The following is a 17,154-nucleotide window of genomic DNA, read 5'->3' as shown; positions in this document are numbered from 1 at the left end:
GATCTCATCTCATCTTGAAAGCTAAGCTGGGTCAACCCGGGTCAGTACTTGAATGAGAGGCTGCCAGCAAATGCCAAGTGCTGTAGGCTATATTTCAGAGGAAGGAACTGGCAAAACCACATCTGAGTATTCCTTGCCTAAGAAAACCCTATGGAATTCATGAGGTTGCTGTAAGTCAAGATGCACTAATGCATCTGCTTGGTCTTAAGGCAAAGCAATAATCAGCAAAATGTTCCCTTTGCATCCTGTCTGAAATTCAAAAAGCACAATGGAAAATTTTGCTAGCATTTTCAAAATTCTTTTCCCTGTCCTTGAAATTAATTGCATGTCTTGCTGGTGTTGAGAACTTAAAAGCCAGCTCAAAGATTTGTTACTGATTCTTATGAGTACCTGAAATTGATATGAGTGCTAACAGAATTCAATAGGTTTAGGAATTAAGTAGCCAGCAGTGATTACACCTCCACATTTTTTATTTACAAAGGTTTTATTTAAAAAAGAAAAAAACACTAAGAAAAACCATGCATATAACTGCAAACCATCAAAAACACTAAAACCCTATACATAACAATCAGCCACACAGCACACATACAAAGATTTCCATTTACCCACCTGATTCATATATACATTCTTAAGTTTCTGCATATCTTCTTCAAAACAAGATTCTCTGGATCAGTTTACCCTTCCTATGCCTTAAATTATAATAACATAAAAATTATTATATAAACTCAACAATCTTACTCTTTTTCTTTTCTTATTCTTTTCCATTTCCCCCAGTCTATCTGTAATCGGGATGTTTGGCCATTTCTTTTTTATATACACTCATCCCTCCATATTTGCGGCTTTGATTATTCATGGATTTGATTAATATGTTCTCTCTAGGAATATCTAGGTCCTCTAGTGCAACTTTGTGGTCAACTTTAACTAAAAGTCTCACTGAAAGACCTATAGATTCCTAGAGAGAATAATCTACTAGGCATTTGTAGTTCCTCCAGTGTAACTCTATGGTCAGTGTCTGTCAGATGTTGGCCACAGAGTTGCGCTGGAGGACCTAGAGATTCCTAAAGAGGTGTCCTCGCGGGTAAAAACATGGTGTTTTTGTTACAGTGAGCCCCTTTTTTACACGGGGGATCCATTCCAGACCCCCCCCACATAAAAAAGGTGTATGCTCGAGCCCCATTGAAAGTAATGAGGCTCATGCATGTGGTGGTGCGGCAGCACAGCAGTGTGCACGTGCCATGGACACGCTCCCCATTAATTTAAATGGGACGCACTGTCCCTTGCGCCCCGTGCACTCCCGCGCAGCTTTCAACATATGCTGAAAGCCGCTTAACGTGCGTCCGTGTATGATGCAGGTGCACTGTATTTGCTTTTTTTCCATATTCGCGGGGGGCTTGTACACATATATACAAGTGTATACATATATTTTATCCCAATCTTCTGTATTGGTTTCCTTCATATTTTCCTTTAATTTTTTTGACATCATGTCTGCTTCCAGCATATCAAACAGTTTAAGGACCCACTCATCAATTTGTATTTCTTTTGTGAAGTCGAAGGCTTTCATGGCCGGCATCCATAGTTTTTTGTGGGTTTTTGGGGCTATGTGGCCATGTTCTAGCATAGTTTCTTCCTGACATTTCACCAGCATTTGTGGCTGGCATCTTCAGAGATGCTGGAGAAACGTCAGGAAAAAACTCTGCTAGAACATGGCCACATAGCCCCCCAAACCCACAAAAAACTATGTATTTCTTTCTTACTTTCCATTATCTTGAATATGCTAACCTAGCTGCTGTTAACATATAAAATATAATTTTACCATACTTTGTCTCAATGTTGTCTTCTATCATATTTAAAAGCAAAACTTCTGGTCTGAATTCCAAATCAATTTCTAATATTTCTTTTATGCCTCCATATATCTCCTTCCAAAATCTTTTTACCTGTACACAGTTCCACCATAAATGAAAAAAGTTCGCTTTTCCCTCACACATTTCCAACATAGATTTTTTCCATTTCTATGTATTTTAGTTATTATGTCTGGAGATAAATTCCATCTATATATGATTTTATAAAAAATTATTTTACATCTTGGCTAGCTGAATATTTTAACCTTTTATTCCAAGTTTTCTCCCACTGAGACAATTCTAATGCTTTCCCACAATTCTTTGCCCAGTGAATTATATTATCTTTTATTACATCTTCTTCTGTACATATTTCTAGCAGTGTGTGTGTGTGTGTGTGTGTGTGTGTGTGTATATATATATATATACATACATATACATACATACATGCTTGATAGCATGACAGGTTTCTGATTCAAATGATTTCTTCCAAGTCTGTCTTACTACTTCCTATCCCCACTTTTTTCCATTATAAATCTAGATTTCAATTGATGATACAAAAACCATCCACAATTTTGACCTTCTGATATGATTTGTTCTAATGATTTAATTTCATATCCATTCTGGTCTTTGTTCATAATTTCATTATATTTTAACCATTTTTCTTTCCTCTGGATCTGTTCTGAATAAAGCCTCATTGGAAGATAACTATAGTGGTAATTGGGGACAAATTCTTCCTTTATATTTTTTCAATATAAGCAGCTCTAATAAGTCATGATTTGCCTGTACTTTCTCATAAAATAAATAGGAATGAAAACTAAATCTTAATTCCGAACATTCTAATTTTTGTCTTTTTGTCTTCTAGCTTAATCCAATCTTTCAGCCAAATGAAAGAGCTGGCTTCAAAATATAACTTTAAATTTGGTACTGCAAAGTCCCCTCTTTCCACCACAGCCTGCATATATTTTTGTTTAATTCTGGGCTTTATCCCCAGCCCATATATATCCAGGCTATAGAAAATTTCTTTAATCTTTTTCTGTTTTATAAATGTTTTATCTCCAGTTCTTATCTTTATGATCAGATTTTTATCTCTTTCTTTTCTAAGTTTCCATGGCCTGAGACAGACGGACGGGAAGCAGCATGCCAGCACTGATTCTAGGTTTTGGGAGCTCACACCAACCTCACACTTCCAAACTGGCAGCCTCCTATCCCCATAGGGGCCGCCATGATGATGCAAGCATGGCATCCCATCCGCACGTCTTGCGTCATTGATGTGTGACAGTGTGCCAATGGCACACTCATTGCATCAGCTGTGCACAACTAAAAGAACCTGGGTTCTTTATGGTGTGGAGTTTGGCTGCTGCGGCGTCCCTTGGGAGCAAAACCAGGCAGATCCAGCCCGCCTTTTGGGGGCAGTCTGTCAAGCCCCTATGATAAGCATTTTCTGATTTCATTAGCATTTTGATATTGCTTTGTTTAACCCATTTCATTATTTTTGTGACTTCTAAATTTTCCCTTTTCCATTATATTCTTGTAATTTTTAAATTTTTTATAGAACTTTGCTTTTTTTTCTTGCACAACCAAGATAATTTCCCTGTCTTGCACTGTTGTTTCTATACCTAACAACAACAACAACAACAACAACAACAACAACAACAAACATTTGGCTCATTAAACAATTCTTTGGAACAGAATTTGTTTGAGGCATAAATTACAATTCCTCTTTTTTTAAAAAACATTAGTACATAATCTAGTCCCAATTTTGGGTTTCTTAATATTCTTTTATCTTTATTATGAATGTGAGTTTCCTGCAAACTCATTACATCACAGTTCAATTGACTTATTTTATGAAAAATATCTTTCCTTTTTTTCTTATCATTTAGTCCTTTAACATTCCAAGAAAGGAACGTCAGATCTTTCAAGTCCGTCTTCATTTTACCATGTTTAATTAGTGCCTTTCTAATTAGAGTTAATCAGTATTTTAGTCTGCTCCTTCCTGGATTGCTTCCTCTTCAGAGAGTTCTTTTTCTCTATTTAGTTCATCCTCTTGTTCTTCCTCTTCCGACTAACTAAAAACTTCACCTTTTTCTCCTTCTTCTTTCATTTTAGCTGCTGATCATAATCTGTTACTGTAGATCTTAGTTCCTTGTCTATACATATTCTTTTTTATACCTTTACTACAGTTTTTCCAAAATTCTTTAGCCTTCTGAATACCACTTATATCATCTTTGCTTGTATAAGACCAAAATCCCTCCCAGTTTTTCCCATTTACATATTATGGCATTTTTATTAAGGAGAGAAGTCAGACATTTACAATCTTGGAAACCAGGTGGAGAGCATCTGGATAAAAATTAAAGGGGAGGAAAACAACAGGGATGTTATTGTGGGAGTCTACTTGTGAGATTATGAAACCTCGGGCTAATGATCCACAACCGACTTATTGTAAAACAAGAAAGTTTATTGTAAGATGCACAGCAGAAGTAACCACAAGCACTTCTTTGCAGAATCTGAAGGCACAAGGAAAAATGCCCACTTTAAAACCAACCCCTCCTTCCCCACCCAGAAGGCTTCTACACCAGACCCATGACTCAATCACCACAGCAACCAGCCATCTTAACCTCGAAGAACCGTTACATTTTATCCCACATTCCAAACCCTTTAGCAGTGCCCAATCACCAAGCCAAACCTCACCCTTAATATTCCACCTTATCTTCCCAACCCCCAACACTATGCAATATCTCAACACAGAGAACTATCTAGATCAATATATATATTAAATAACTGGATAGTTCTAATATTATACTTGATCTTAACTGGTTCTGACACTACTACAGACACCCAAGTCAGACGGATTAATTGGATGATGCCTTTCTAGAACAGATTACCACACTTAGAAAGGAGAGATGTAGTGGTGATGGGTGACTTCAACTATCCTGATATTTGCTGGAATTCAAACTCAGCAAAATCTTCAAGGTCTAGCAAATTCCTCACTTACCTTGAAGACAATTTCATTGTCCAAAAGGTGGAAGAGGCTAAAAGGGGGTCAGCTATTTTAGATCTGATTCTAACCAACAAGGATGACTTGGTTAATGGGGTGCAAGTGGTGGGATCCTCAGATGGGAGTGACCATGTAATCCTGGAGTTTGTTATACAGTGGAAAGGAGAAGCCAGGCATAATCAGACATGCATTCTAGACTTTAGGAAGGCTGATTTTAGTAAACTTAAAAAAAAAATACTGGGCGTGATCCCATGGTCAGAAATATTAAAAGAGAAGGGAGTTCAGGATTGTTGGGAATTTCTGTAAAGGGAGATACCGAAGGCACAATTCCAAACAATTCCAGTGAGGAAGAAAAATGGGAGGTGTCTCAAGAAACCAGGATGGATGACTAAGGAGCTTTCAACTGAGCTAAGTTTTAAACGGAACATGTATAAGAAATGGAAAAATGGTGAAATCACCAAAGGAGAATTCAAACAAATACCACGTGTAGGGGTAAAGTCAGAAAAGCTAAAGCGCAGAATGAACTCAGGCTGGCTAGAGAGAGGTTAAGAACAATAAAAAGGGCTTTTCTGGATATGTCCGCACTAAAAGGAAGAAAAAGGAAATGGTAGGGCAACTGTGTGCAGACGATGGCAAAATGCTAACAAGAGACAGAGAAAAGGCAGAATTACTCAACACCTTCTCTGCTTAAGTCTTCTCACAAAAGGCAAAGGGTGCTCAACCTGAGGATAATGGAGCAGAGGACAGAATAGGGGAATTTTAGCACAGAATAAGTGAAGAGATAGTACAGGAATATCTGGTTAATCTAAATGAATGTAAGTCTCCAGGACCAGATGAACTACATCCAAGAAGAGTATTAAAGGAACTGGCAAATGTAATACTGGAGCCATTGGCAATAATCTTTGAGAACTCCTGGAGAACAGGAGAAGTCCCAGCAGACTGGAGGCAGGCAAACCTTGTCTCCATCTTCAAAAAGAGTGAAAAAGAGGATCCCGACAATTATTGTCCAGTTAGTCTGACATCAATACCAGGAAAGATTCTAGAGCAGATCATTAAACACAGAGTCTGTGAACCTCTAGAAGGCAGTTCCATAATGACAAAGAGTCAACATGGGCCAGACAGATCTTATCTCTTTTTTTGATAAAATTTCCAGCTTGGTAGATGAAGGGAATGCTGTGGATATAGTATATCTTGATTTCAGTAAGGCCTTTGACAAGATTCCCCATGACATTCTTGCAAACAAGCTTTGGAAATGTGGGCTAGACAAAAGTAACCGTTACATGGATTTGTAATTGGTTGTCTGACCAAACCCAAAGGGTGCTCATCAATGGCTCCTTTTCATCCTGGAGAGAAGTGGCCAGTGGTGTCCCACAGGGGTCTGTCCTGGGCCTATTACTATTCAACATCCTTATCAATTACTTGGATGATAGAATTGGGGGCATACTTATCAAATTTGCAGATGACACCAAATTAGGAGGAGCAGCTAATACTCCAGAGGACAGGATCAAAATTCATAATAATAATAATAATAATAATAATAATAATATTTATTTCTTTTTTTTAAATTAGATTTTATTATTTATAAAAAAACATATCAAACAGGGAAAGGGGATTTGGATAAACAAATAACCACCAAAAACAAATATACAAATATACATAACATACATACATACCAAAAAAGAAACATAAAATGACTTCCTATCTCTTATTCTGAATATTTTTTCTTTAACTATTTTTAATTCAAACTTTCCAGGCTTATAAAACCCTTTTAGTTCATATTCCAGTGTCATGTTCTCTACAGCCCCTTATTATATCTGTACCTCCTTTCTATTAACCATCACCCTTGTTGATTACATATATTGCTATTAAATTGTTATATTTTTTACCAGTAACTTTTCCTTTTTTTTAATCGTTCTCCTTATCTGCGTTCATTACCATTTATAATCTGTTACTCTTTATTCCCTCTCACCGTTATTTTTATAAGATATATTATACATACTATTCCAATCACTTTATTCTAAGATATTTTTCTAGTGGATTCCATTCTTCTAAAAACCTTTTGTTGCTTTGATCCCTGAGCAGATATGTGAGTTTGTCAGCGGTCATCATATCAAAGATCTTTTCTTTCCAATCGTTTAGAGTTGGGCTTTCTTTACTCTTCCATTTTTTTGCAGATACAGTCAGCCCTTCTTATACACGGATTTTTTATACACGGATTCAAGCATACACAGTTTGAAAATGTTCAAAAAAAGTATAAATTTACCTTGATTTTCCATTTTTTATGAGGGACACCATTTTGCTATGTCATTATATTTAATGGGACTTGAACATACATGGATTTTGTTATACACAGGGGATCTTGGAACCAAACCCCAGTGTATAACAAGGGTCCACTGTATCATTCTTGCAGCCACAATTAGGTAGAACAGGAGTTTCCCATATCTTTTTTCTATTTCACTGTCCTCTATTATATTCAACAGATAAAGAGTTGGTTCCATTCTTATTTTCATCTCTAAAATCTTTTCCAATTCTTGATCAATCATTTTCCAAAATTTCCTGGCTCTTTCACATTCCCACCCCATGTGATAAAAAGTCCCAAGTTTTGAGGAACAGTGCCAACATTCCTTGTTTGTCTTTTTGTAAATCTTGGATAATTTCATTGGTGAGAGGTACCAACTAAATTGAAGTTTGTACTAATTTTCTTTTATATCGTAACTCAAAGTGTATTTTAATCTTGTTTTCCAATTTTTTCCCATTGGGCTAACATTATTGGTTTTTTAACATCCTGGGCCCAGTTAATCATGTATTGTTTTATATTTTCATCTTCCATCACATATTTTAATAGCAGTTTGTACAATTTGGAGATTAAGTGATCTGTATTATGTTTAATCAATTTGCTGAATTCAGTTTCTTCTTTCTCAATCCTTTGTAATTTCATATCTATCTTATATCTTTCGAATATTTGACGATACAAGTACCAATTGCAGTCATAACCTTGATCTTTTAATTCTTCCATACATTTCATTCTTGCTGAACCTTTTTCGTAGACTATTAATTCCTCATATGTTATCCAGACTTTGCCTTTCATTCTTTCTCTCCTGAAAAAAGCCTCATTAGTCGATGTCCAATTTGGAATTTCTCTTACCAAAAATCTTCTGTATTTTTGCCAAATTTGTAAAAGAGATTTTCTTACATAGTGATTCTGAAATTCTTTATTTGTTTTAACTTTGTCATATATCAGGTAACCGTGCCAGCCATATACATTGTCAAATCCTTCTAATTGCAGCAATTTTTCATCCTTTAGTTGTATCCATTCTTTGATAGCGGCCAGGCCACACGCGTGGTAATATAGTTTAAAATTGGGTAGTGCCAATCCTCCATTTTCTTTACTGTCTTGTAATATTTTTAATCTGACTCTTGCTTTCTTTTTCTTCCATAAAAAAGTATTGATTTCTTTTTCCCAGATTTTGAATGGTTTATCATTGGTAATTATTGGAAGTGCTTGAAATAAGAATAACAGTTTAGGGGTAACATTCATTTTAATTGTTGATATTCTCCCAAGCCAGGATAGATTTAACTTATTCCATTTGTCTAGGTCTCTTTTTATTTCTTGCCACGTTTTTTCATAATTGTTTTTGTACAATTCTGAATTTTTGCTTGTAATTTGTACACCCAAATATCTTACCTTTTCTTCTATTTTATATCCCGATATTTGTGTCAATTTCTGATTGTCTTGTTTGTCCAAATTCAGTGTTATCATTTTAGTCTTGTCTTCGTTTTTTCCGTATTTTCCGTATTCTCTAATTTTTTCATTCAAGATATCTATACATTCCCTTGGATTAGACAACATTAATACCATATCATCGGCATAAGATTTGAGTTTGTATTCCCACTCTCTCATTTTGATTCCTGTGATTGATTTATCTTCTCCAATCTTGATGTTAAGAAACTCCATTGCCGTTATAAATAGGAGCGGTGACAGTGGGCACCCTTGCCTTGTACCTTTTTGTATTTGAAATTCTTTTGTAGTTTCATTGTTGACAAATATTTTTGCTCTTTGTTCCTTATAAATCGCTCGAATCCAATTTGTGAAATTGTTACCAGAATTCATTTTTTCCAACATACCGAATAAAAACTCCCAGTTCAAATTATCAAAAGCCTTCTCCGCGTTGAGAAATATCAAGGCTGCGTGTCTATGAGGTCTTTTTGTATGATATTCGATAACATCTAACACATATCTTATATTTTCTTTCATTTTTCTATTTGGTAAGAAGCCACATTGATCTGTGTTTATCCATTCATTCAGAATTTTTTTGAATCTATCCGCCAATATAGATGTAAATATTTTGTAATCTTGATTTAGCAAGGCAATTGGTCTATAGTTCTTGGGGTCTTCCAATTCTTTATCTTCTTTTGGTATCAGAGTTATAAAGGCCGAATTCCATGAGTCAGGTATTTTGGAGTCTAATATGTTGTTTATTACTGTTTGGAGTGGTTTGATTATGATGTCCCACATTTTTTTATAATACATGGCTGAGAGACCGTCTGGACCTTGAGTTTTTCCTGTTTTTAATTTGTTGAATTGCCGAGTGGAATAAAATTTATTTCTATACCGCTTTTCCATACTGATCAAAGCGGTGAACAACAAAGAATACAAAATACAATAATCCAAGAGACATCACAATATATACATAAAATTAAAACTGAGCAATAAAAATTCAATCACAGTTAAAAACCATAAAACCATATCACAGCCAGCTGAGTTGATAATCAATGATACAATATACAGATCAGGGGGGAGACCGCAAATATCAAGGCACATGGGGGAAAGCTTGATGGAAAAGAAAGGTCTTAAGTCTCTTTTTAAAGAGATCCAGGGAGGTGATGGAGCGGAGCTCATCGAGAAGGGTGTTCCAAATTTGTGGAGCCGAGATGGAAAAGGCCCTTTGTGAAGTCGACACATATCTCGCAGTCGGTACCCTCAACAAATTCTTCCCGGCTGACCTGAGTGTGCAGGGAGGATTATATGGGGGGAGGCAGTCCTCCAAGTAACCTGGGCCCAAGCCATTTAGGGCTTTATAGGTTATAACCAACACCTTGTATTGCGCCCGGAAGCGAATGGGCAGCCAATGGAGATCTTGTAAGATGGGTGTTATATGGTCAGCTCTAGAACAGCCGGCGACCAATCTTGCAGCCATATTCTGCACTAATTGAAGCTTCCGGGAATGGTACAAGGGTTGCCCCATGTAGAGAAATCCAATCAAGAGGTTACCAGAGCTTGTACCACCGTTTCAAGGTCCCCTGGCCCAGATAGCGTCGCATCTGGCATATCAGCCGAAGCTGATAACAGGAGCTTCTGACCATCGCATCCACTTGAGATGTCAATTGGAGCGACTCCAGAAGCACTCCCAAGCTGTGAACTGAGTCCTTCAGGGGGAGTGTGACCCCATTCAGGACAGGTGGAGAAATTACACTACCTGGGCCCGGGGAGCCTATCACTAGTACTTCCGTTTTCTCTGGATTCAGACTGAGTTTGTTTTCCCTCATCCAGCCCATTACCGACGCCAAACAGGCATTTAGAGGAGAGATGCCATCCCTAGTCACTGCATCAGTCGGAGACACAGAGAAGCATATTTGGGTGTCATCGGCATATTGATAACACTGCGCCCTGTATCTCCGGATGATCTCTCCCAGTGGTTTCATGTAAATGTTAAATCGCATGGGGGACAAAATAGCTCCTTGAGGGACACCAGATATAAGTTCCCTCTTATCGGAGTGAATGTCCCCCAGCTGCACCATCTGGAATCTGCCCGAGAGGTAGGAACGGAACCACTGGAGCGCAGTGCCCCTGATACCCAACTCCCCCAGGCGTTCCAGAAGGATACCATGGTCGATGGTATCAAAAGCCGCTAAGATGTCCAAAAGCACTAACAGGGACAAGCTACCCCTGTCCATGCCCAGACGGAAATCATCAACTAAGGCGACCATGGCAGTCTCAACTCCATAGCCCACCCAGAAGCCAGTTTGAAATGGGTCTAGAAAATCTGTTTCATCCACGATCACTTGAAGCTGGAAGGCAACTGCTCTCTCGATCACCTTCCCCTAAAAAGGCAGCAGTGAGACAGGTCGATAGTTGTTTCGAATCAGGGGGTCTAAGAAGGGCTTTTTAAGCAGAGGTTTAACAATGACCTGAATAGACTAGAAAGCTGAGCCAAAACTAACAAAATGAACTTCAATACAGATAAATATAAAGTACTGTACTTAGAGCAGAAAAATGAAATGCACAGATATAGGATGGGGGACACCTGGCTGAAAGAAACTATTATTATTATTATTATTATTATTGTTGTTGTTGTTTCCCCACCTCTCCCAGTGGATCGAAGCGGGGTTACAGACTAAATAAAAGCACAAAGTGTTTACCTCAAAATTCAGTTAAAAGCAGCTAAAAACAATAAAATATCCAACATCAGACAATAACAATAGCATCAACAAGCAAGGCAGGGATCATACACAGACAGGGGCATATCATTCATATCGGGGGTGTATTCATATCAGGTGCGGTATGCTCGGCTAAAAAGCTCAATTTTAACTGCTTTTCTAAAAGTTTCTAACAAGGCCACCAAGTGGATCTCCTCAGGAAGACTATTCCAAAGTCTCAGAGCTGTTTTTGAGAATGCTCTTTGCGAAGTAACAACATACTTAGAGGTTGCTATTTCCAATAGGTTCTTACCTGATGTTTCGCACCTTTTCTATGTTTGAAAGGTGTCTAGGGCAGGTTATAGACCGCCGAAAAGCGGCGGTCTGGCTCCACCGCCGCTTGCAATGTCCGGGAGATGCAGCCTTTAAATGGCGCGACTCCCGGACCCTGCAGAGAAGGAGTGCGGAAATCGTGCTCCTTCTCGGGCCCCGGAAGAGGCACCGCAAATGCATAGCGTCCGTTACGTCAGTATGGCGGCCCCCATGTGGAAGGGGTGCTGCCATATTGTACGTATTACATATGTACTAGGGTTAGGGGGTGCGGAAGCACCGTCCCTTCCTAACCCTAATACGTATGGAATACGTATTTTTTGGTGGTGTGTAACCCACCTAGGAGTCCAAGTAGACCACAAGTTGAACATGAGTCAACAGTGCGATGCGGCAGCTAAAAAAGCCAATGCAATTCTAGGTTGCATCAATACAAGTATATTGTCTAGATCAAGGGAAGTGCCACTCTTTTCTGCTTTGGTCAGGCCTAGACCTAGGAAAGATTCTGGAGCAGATCATTAAACAGAGAGTCTGTGAACATCTAGAAGGCAATGCCATAATCACAAAAAGTCAACATGGGTTTCAGAGAAACAAGTCATGCCAGACAAATCTAATCTCTTTCTTTGATAAAATTACCAGCTTGGTAGATGAAGGGAATGCTGTGGATATAGTATATCTTGATTTCAGTAAGGCCTTTGACAAGGTTTCCCATGACATACTTGCAAACAAGCTTGTAAAATGTGGGCTAGACAAAGGAACTGTTAAATGGATCTGTAATTGGTTGACCGGCCGAACCCAAAGGGTGCTCAACAATGGCTCCTTTTCATCCTGGAGAGAAGTGACCAGTGGGGTCCCACAGGGCTCTGTCCTGGGCCCAGTGCTATTCAACATCTTTATCAATGACCTGGATGACAGAATTGGGAGCATACTTATCAAATTTGCAGATGACACCAAATTAGGGGGAATAGCTAATACCCCAGAGGACAGGATCAAGATTCAAAATGACCTGAATAGACTAGAAAGCTGGGCCAAAGCTAACAAAATGAAATTCAATTCAGAGAAATGTAAGGTATTGCACTTAGGGCAGAAAAATAAAATGCACAGATATAGGATGGGTGACACCTGGCTGAATGAAACTATGTGTGAAAGGGATCTTGGAGTCCAAGTAGACCACAAGTTGAACATGAGTGAACAGTGTGATGCGGCAGCTAAAAAGGCCAATGCAATTTTAGGCTGCATCAATAGAAGTATAGTGTCTAGATCAAGAGAAGTAATAGTGCCACTGTATTCTGCTTTGGTCAGGCCCCACCTAGAATATTGTGTCCAGTTCTGGGCGCCACAATTCAGAAAGGACATTGAGAAACTGGAGCGTGTCCAAAGGAGGGCGACAAAAATGGTGAAGGGTCTGGAAACCATGCCCTATGAGGAACGACTTAGGGAGCTGGGGATGTTTAGCCTGGAGAAAAGAAGGTTAAGAGGTGATATGATAGCCCTGTTTAAATATTTGAAAGGATGTCATATTGAGGAGGGAGCAAGCTTGTTTTCTGCTGCTCCAGAGAACAGGACCCGGAACAATGGATGCAAGCTACAAGAAAAGAGATTCCACCTGAACATTAGGAGGAACTTCCTGACAGTAAGGGCTGTTCGACAGTGGAATGCACTTCCTCGGAAGGTGATAGAGTCTCCTTCCTTGGAGGTCTTTAAACAGAGGCTGGATGGCCATCTGTCAGGGATGCTTTGATTTGGATTTCCTGCATGGCAGGGGGTTGGACTGGATGGCCCTAGTGGTCTCTTCCAACTCTACGATTCTATGATTCTATGATTCTATGATTCTAGAATACTGTGTCTAGTTCTGGGCACCAAAATTCAAAAAGGATGTTGAAAAACTGGCGCGTGTCCAAACGAGGGTGACTAAAATGGTGTAGGGCCTGGAAATCATGCCCTATGAGGAATGAATTAGGGAGCTGGGGATGTTTAGCCTGGAGAAGAGAAGATTACAAGATTACAAGATTACAAGATTGCCTTGTTTAAATATTTAAAGGGATGTCATATTAAGGAGGGAGCAAGCTTGTTTTCTGCTGCTCCAGGGAACAGGACCTGGAACAATGGATGCAAGCTATGGGAAAAGAGATTCCACTGCAACATTAGGAGGAACTTCCTGACAGTAAGGGTTGTTCGACAGTGGAACACACTCCCTTGGAGTGTAGTGGAGTCTCCTTCCCTGGAAGTCTTTAAGCAGAGGCTTGATCGTTATCTATCAAAGATAGTTTGATTGAGATTTCCTGCATGGCACAAAGGGGTCAGATTATTCCGTGTGAATTCTAGAGTGGTGACACAAAGAGACCTGCCAAGAGATGTTATTATTTATTTTTTGAGAAGGCAAGTGAGGCACCAACTGCTACAAAGACATAACAAACATCCAATGAAATATCAAGGAATAATATTAAAAAGATGGCTGTGAAAGAGACATGAATATCAATTTTTAATATCCCAATGAAGAAATGATGGCATTGCTTTTAGATGGGAATTACCAGAGGGCCTTATGTTTTGGTATAGAAAAAAGAGAGTTATGATAACTACTGTAGAAGAGGCAAAAAGATTTATGCAACTGTACTCATCAAGTCACCAAAAAGAACAGAAAGATTCTAGTAAAGAGCAAGATGTTAGTAAAGCTGCATTGACAAAGATATTAAAGATAAATAGACGATGGAAGCAAGACCCAAAAATAAAGAAGAAGAGAAGAATCTAGAAGAAGATTCTCCATCACTATGTACAGATGTGAGAGCTGGACAGTAAAGAAAACAGACAGAAAAAAACTCATTTGAGATGTGGTGCTGGAGAAAAGAATACCAAGGATGGCCAAGAAGACAAACCAATAGATTCTAGGACACATTAAGCCTGAACTCTCCCTGGAAACAGGGCCCCATTCTCACTGGCACTTTTGCGCTGGAAGGAACTGGGAAGCTTCGGTTTCTCCCTCCCCGAATCCCTCCAGAAGCAAGTGCTGACTACCAATCAGGGGTATTTTAACCGAAATGCCTTCTTGGAGAAATCAGGTTTAAAATGAAGATGCCTGCTGTCAATCAAATTTCAGTTCTGTGATAGTCATAGGTGACGTTTCCAGCACTCATTGGGCAATCGGAAGTCTGCTTCCCCCCTCCTTTTTTTTAAAGAACCAGGCACCAGAATGCGCACATTTTGTCAAATTTAAAAACCTCCTCTGTGTGTGTGTGTGCTGTGGGGGTTTGGGTCAGTGCAGGTTATGATCTGCCCTTGGCCCCATTTTCAACCCCAAAATGCAAGCTAATGCCATCTCTGCATCCTGTGTCCCCCCTCCTTGCCACCCCAGAATGCCTCATACACATGCAATAATAATAATAATAATAATAATAATAATAATAATAAATTCCTCACCTCAGAATGCCAGAAAAGGATGCGATGCCATGCATTCTTTGCTTTTCCTAGGCTACCCCTGAATTCCTTAGAGACAGTAGCAAAAGCATTCTGTATATCAATTTGCCAATTTGCCAAATTGAAATGAGAAACATTGTAACATTCGCATTGCAGCATTCATTTGCAAAGGAAAAAAGCCCCTTGCAAAGTGCCCTTTGCAGCATTTCCCCTTTGCTGGAAGCAAGGAAGTGAAAAGGAAAGGGAACAAGCAGCTAGCCACATTCTATCTAAATATATATCTACCTGAAGCAAAAAAAACATGCGCATAGACTGCCAAAAATAATTTTAAAAAATAAAAATAAAAAGGGAAAGGGAAAGGTCCCTGCTGGAGAGCAGAGGATTGGCTTGCTCTGGCCCTCTGACCTGCCCTGAATTGACCCTTCCTCCTGATGATGATGATGATGATGATGATGATGATGATGATGATGATTGCATGTGTATGAGGAATTCTGGGATGGCAAGGAGGGGGGACACAGGATGCAGAGATGGCATTAGCTTGCATTTTGGGGTTGAAAATGGGCCAAGGGCAGATCATAACCTGATGAAGATGAAGTAGAGAGAGAGAAACACCAAGAACTAATTCAAGAAGGAGCCATTGGAGGAAGAGATGATAGTGAATACCAAGATGAAGATGAAGTAGAGAGAGAAGAAGATATTTAAGGCCAAGTGTCTTTAAGGAGAATGATGAATAAAAATGGTTTATTTTAAAATAAAACAACAATGGAGCAATTAAAGATTTTAACATGGAATGAACATGCTTCAAAAAAAGGGGGGGAATTCATACTCTTCAGAAATTAAAATTGGATATAATTTGCTTAGAAGAATCAAGAATTAGGAAAAAAGATACAGAAAACTTAAGAAATCCCAAACTGGGCTTGGAGTTCATCTCCTCCTCTGAATTAAAAAAAAAAAAAAAGGATGTGGTGATGTATGCAAATTCTAAATATGAAGCCAGAAAAAATTAAAATTGACCCCAATGTAAATTATGTTATGGTAGAAGATAAGATTCAAGAACAAACAATTCTTTGTTTAGGAGTATATGCCCCCCCCCTTGAAAATAAGGGGAAATTTTACAACAAATTGTTAAAGGAACTGGAAGAAACCGAATACGACACCCTGTTATGTATGGGAGACTGGAATGGCATGATAAACCCAATGTTGGATAGATACTCTGAAAAGGAAATAAAAAAGAATCAGGAAAGATTGCCTAAAGAATTATTTGACTTAATGGACCTTGTGGAAATCCAGGACGCCTGGTGTTTTAAATATGGTGACTCTAAGGACTTTACATTTTACTCCGATTGTCACAAATCATGGTGAAAGCCTGACATGTTTTTTATTTTTACACATCTGTGTTCAAAGTTCAACAAAACTTAAATATTACCAAAATCATGGTCAGACCACAATACAGTAATATTAAAACTTAACACAACCAGGACCGAAAACTACTGGAGACTGGATGACAATACTGTATTTTGACAAACCAGAAGATTGTCAAGGAGATTTATGGATTATTTTTTCAAAGATAATTTAATAATAATAATAATAATAATAATAATAATAATACATTTTATTTATAGACCGCTATTCCAGAATGATCATAGCGGTGTACAGAAAAAATTGCAATACAATACAAAATACAATGTGACAGTTAAAGAGGGAGGGGCCTCTTCCTTCAGGCAGTCCCTGATCTTGCTGGGTCTGCCTGGTGGCTCCCTCTGAGGCCGAGATGACAGTTGAGGAGGGAGGGGCCTCTTCCTTCAGGCAGTCCCCGATCTTGCTGGGTCCGCCTGGTGGCTCCCTCTGAGGCTGAGATGACAGTTGAGGAGGGAGGGGCCTCTTCCTTCAGGCAGTCCCCGATCTTGCTGGGTCCGCCTGGTGGCTCCCTCTGAGGCCGAGATGACAGTTGAGGAGGGAGGGGCCTCTTCCTTCAGGCAGTCCCCGATCTTGCTGGGTCCACCTGGTGGCTCCCTCTGAGGCCGAGATGATTTAGATAATCAAGTGCCAATTCATGCAGTTTGGGATACACACAAAGCCATTATAAGGGGAATTCTGAAGAAAAAAGCTTCAAAGCTTTTGAAAAGAAACAAAGTTAAATTGACTAATAAATTATTATTTTTAAAT

The 17,154-nt window shown here is 38.9% G+C and overlaps 1 protein-coding gene across 1 annotated transcript in view; it reads left to right on the top strand.

The window, feature by feature from the left end:
* The window catches only part of DDC (dopa decarboxylase), a 132,606-nt gene that overhangs the window by 102,949 nt on the left and 12,503 nt on the right, over positions 1-17,154 (top strand). The window lies entirely within an intron of this gene.

Source organism: Sceloporus occidentalis, unplaced genomic scaffold (genome assembly GCF_023333645.1).
Source record: "Sceloporus occidentalis isolate IW3139 unplaced genomic scaffold, rSceOcc1.0.p SCAF_7, whole genome shotgun sequence".
Classification (NCBI taxonomy): Eukaryota; Metazoa; Chordata; class Lepidosauria; order Squamata; family Phrynosomatidae; genus Sceloporus; species Sceloporus occidentalis.
Note: the sequence above shows the minus strand (reverse complement) of the source record. Positions and strands in the feature narration are given on the sequence as shown.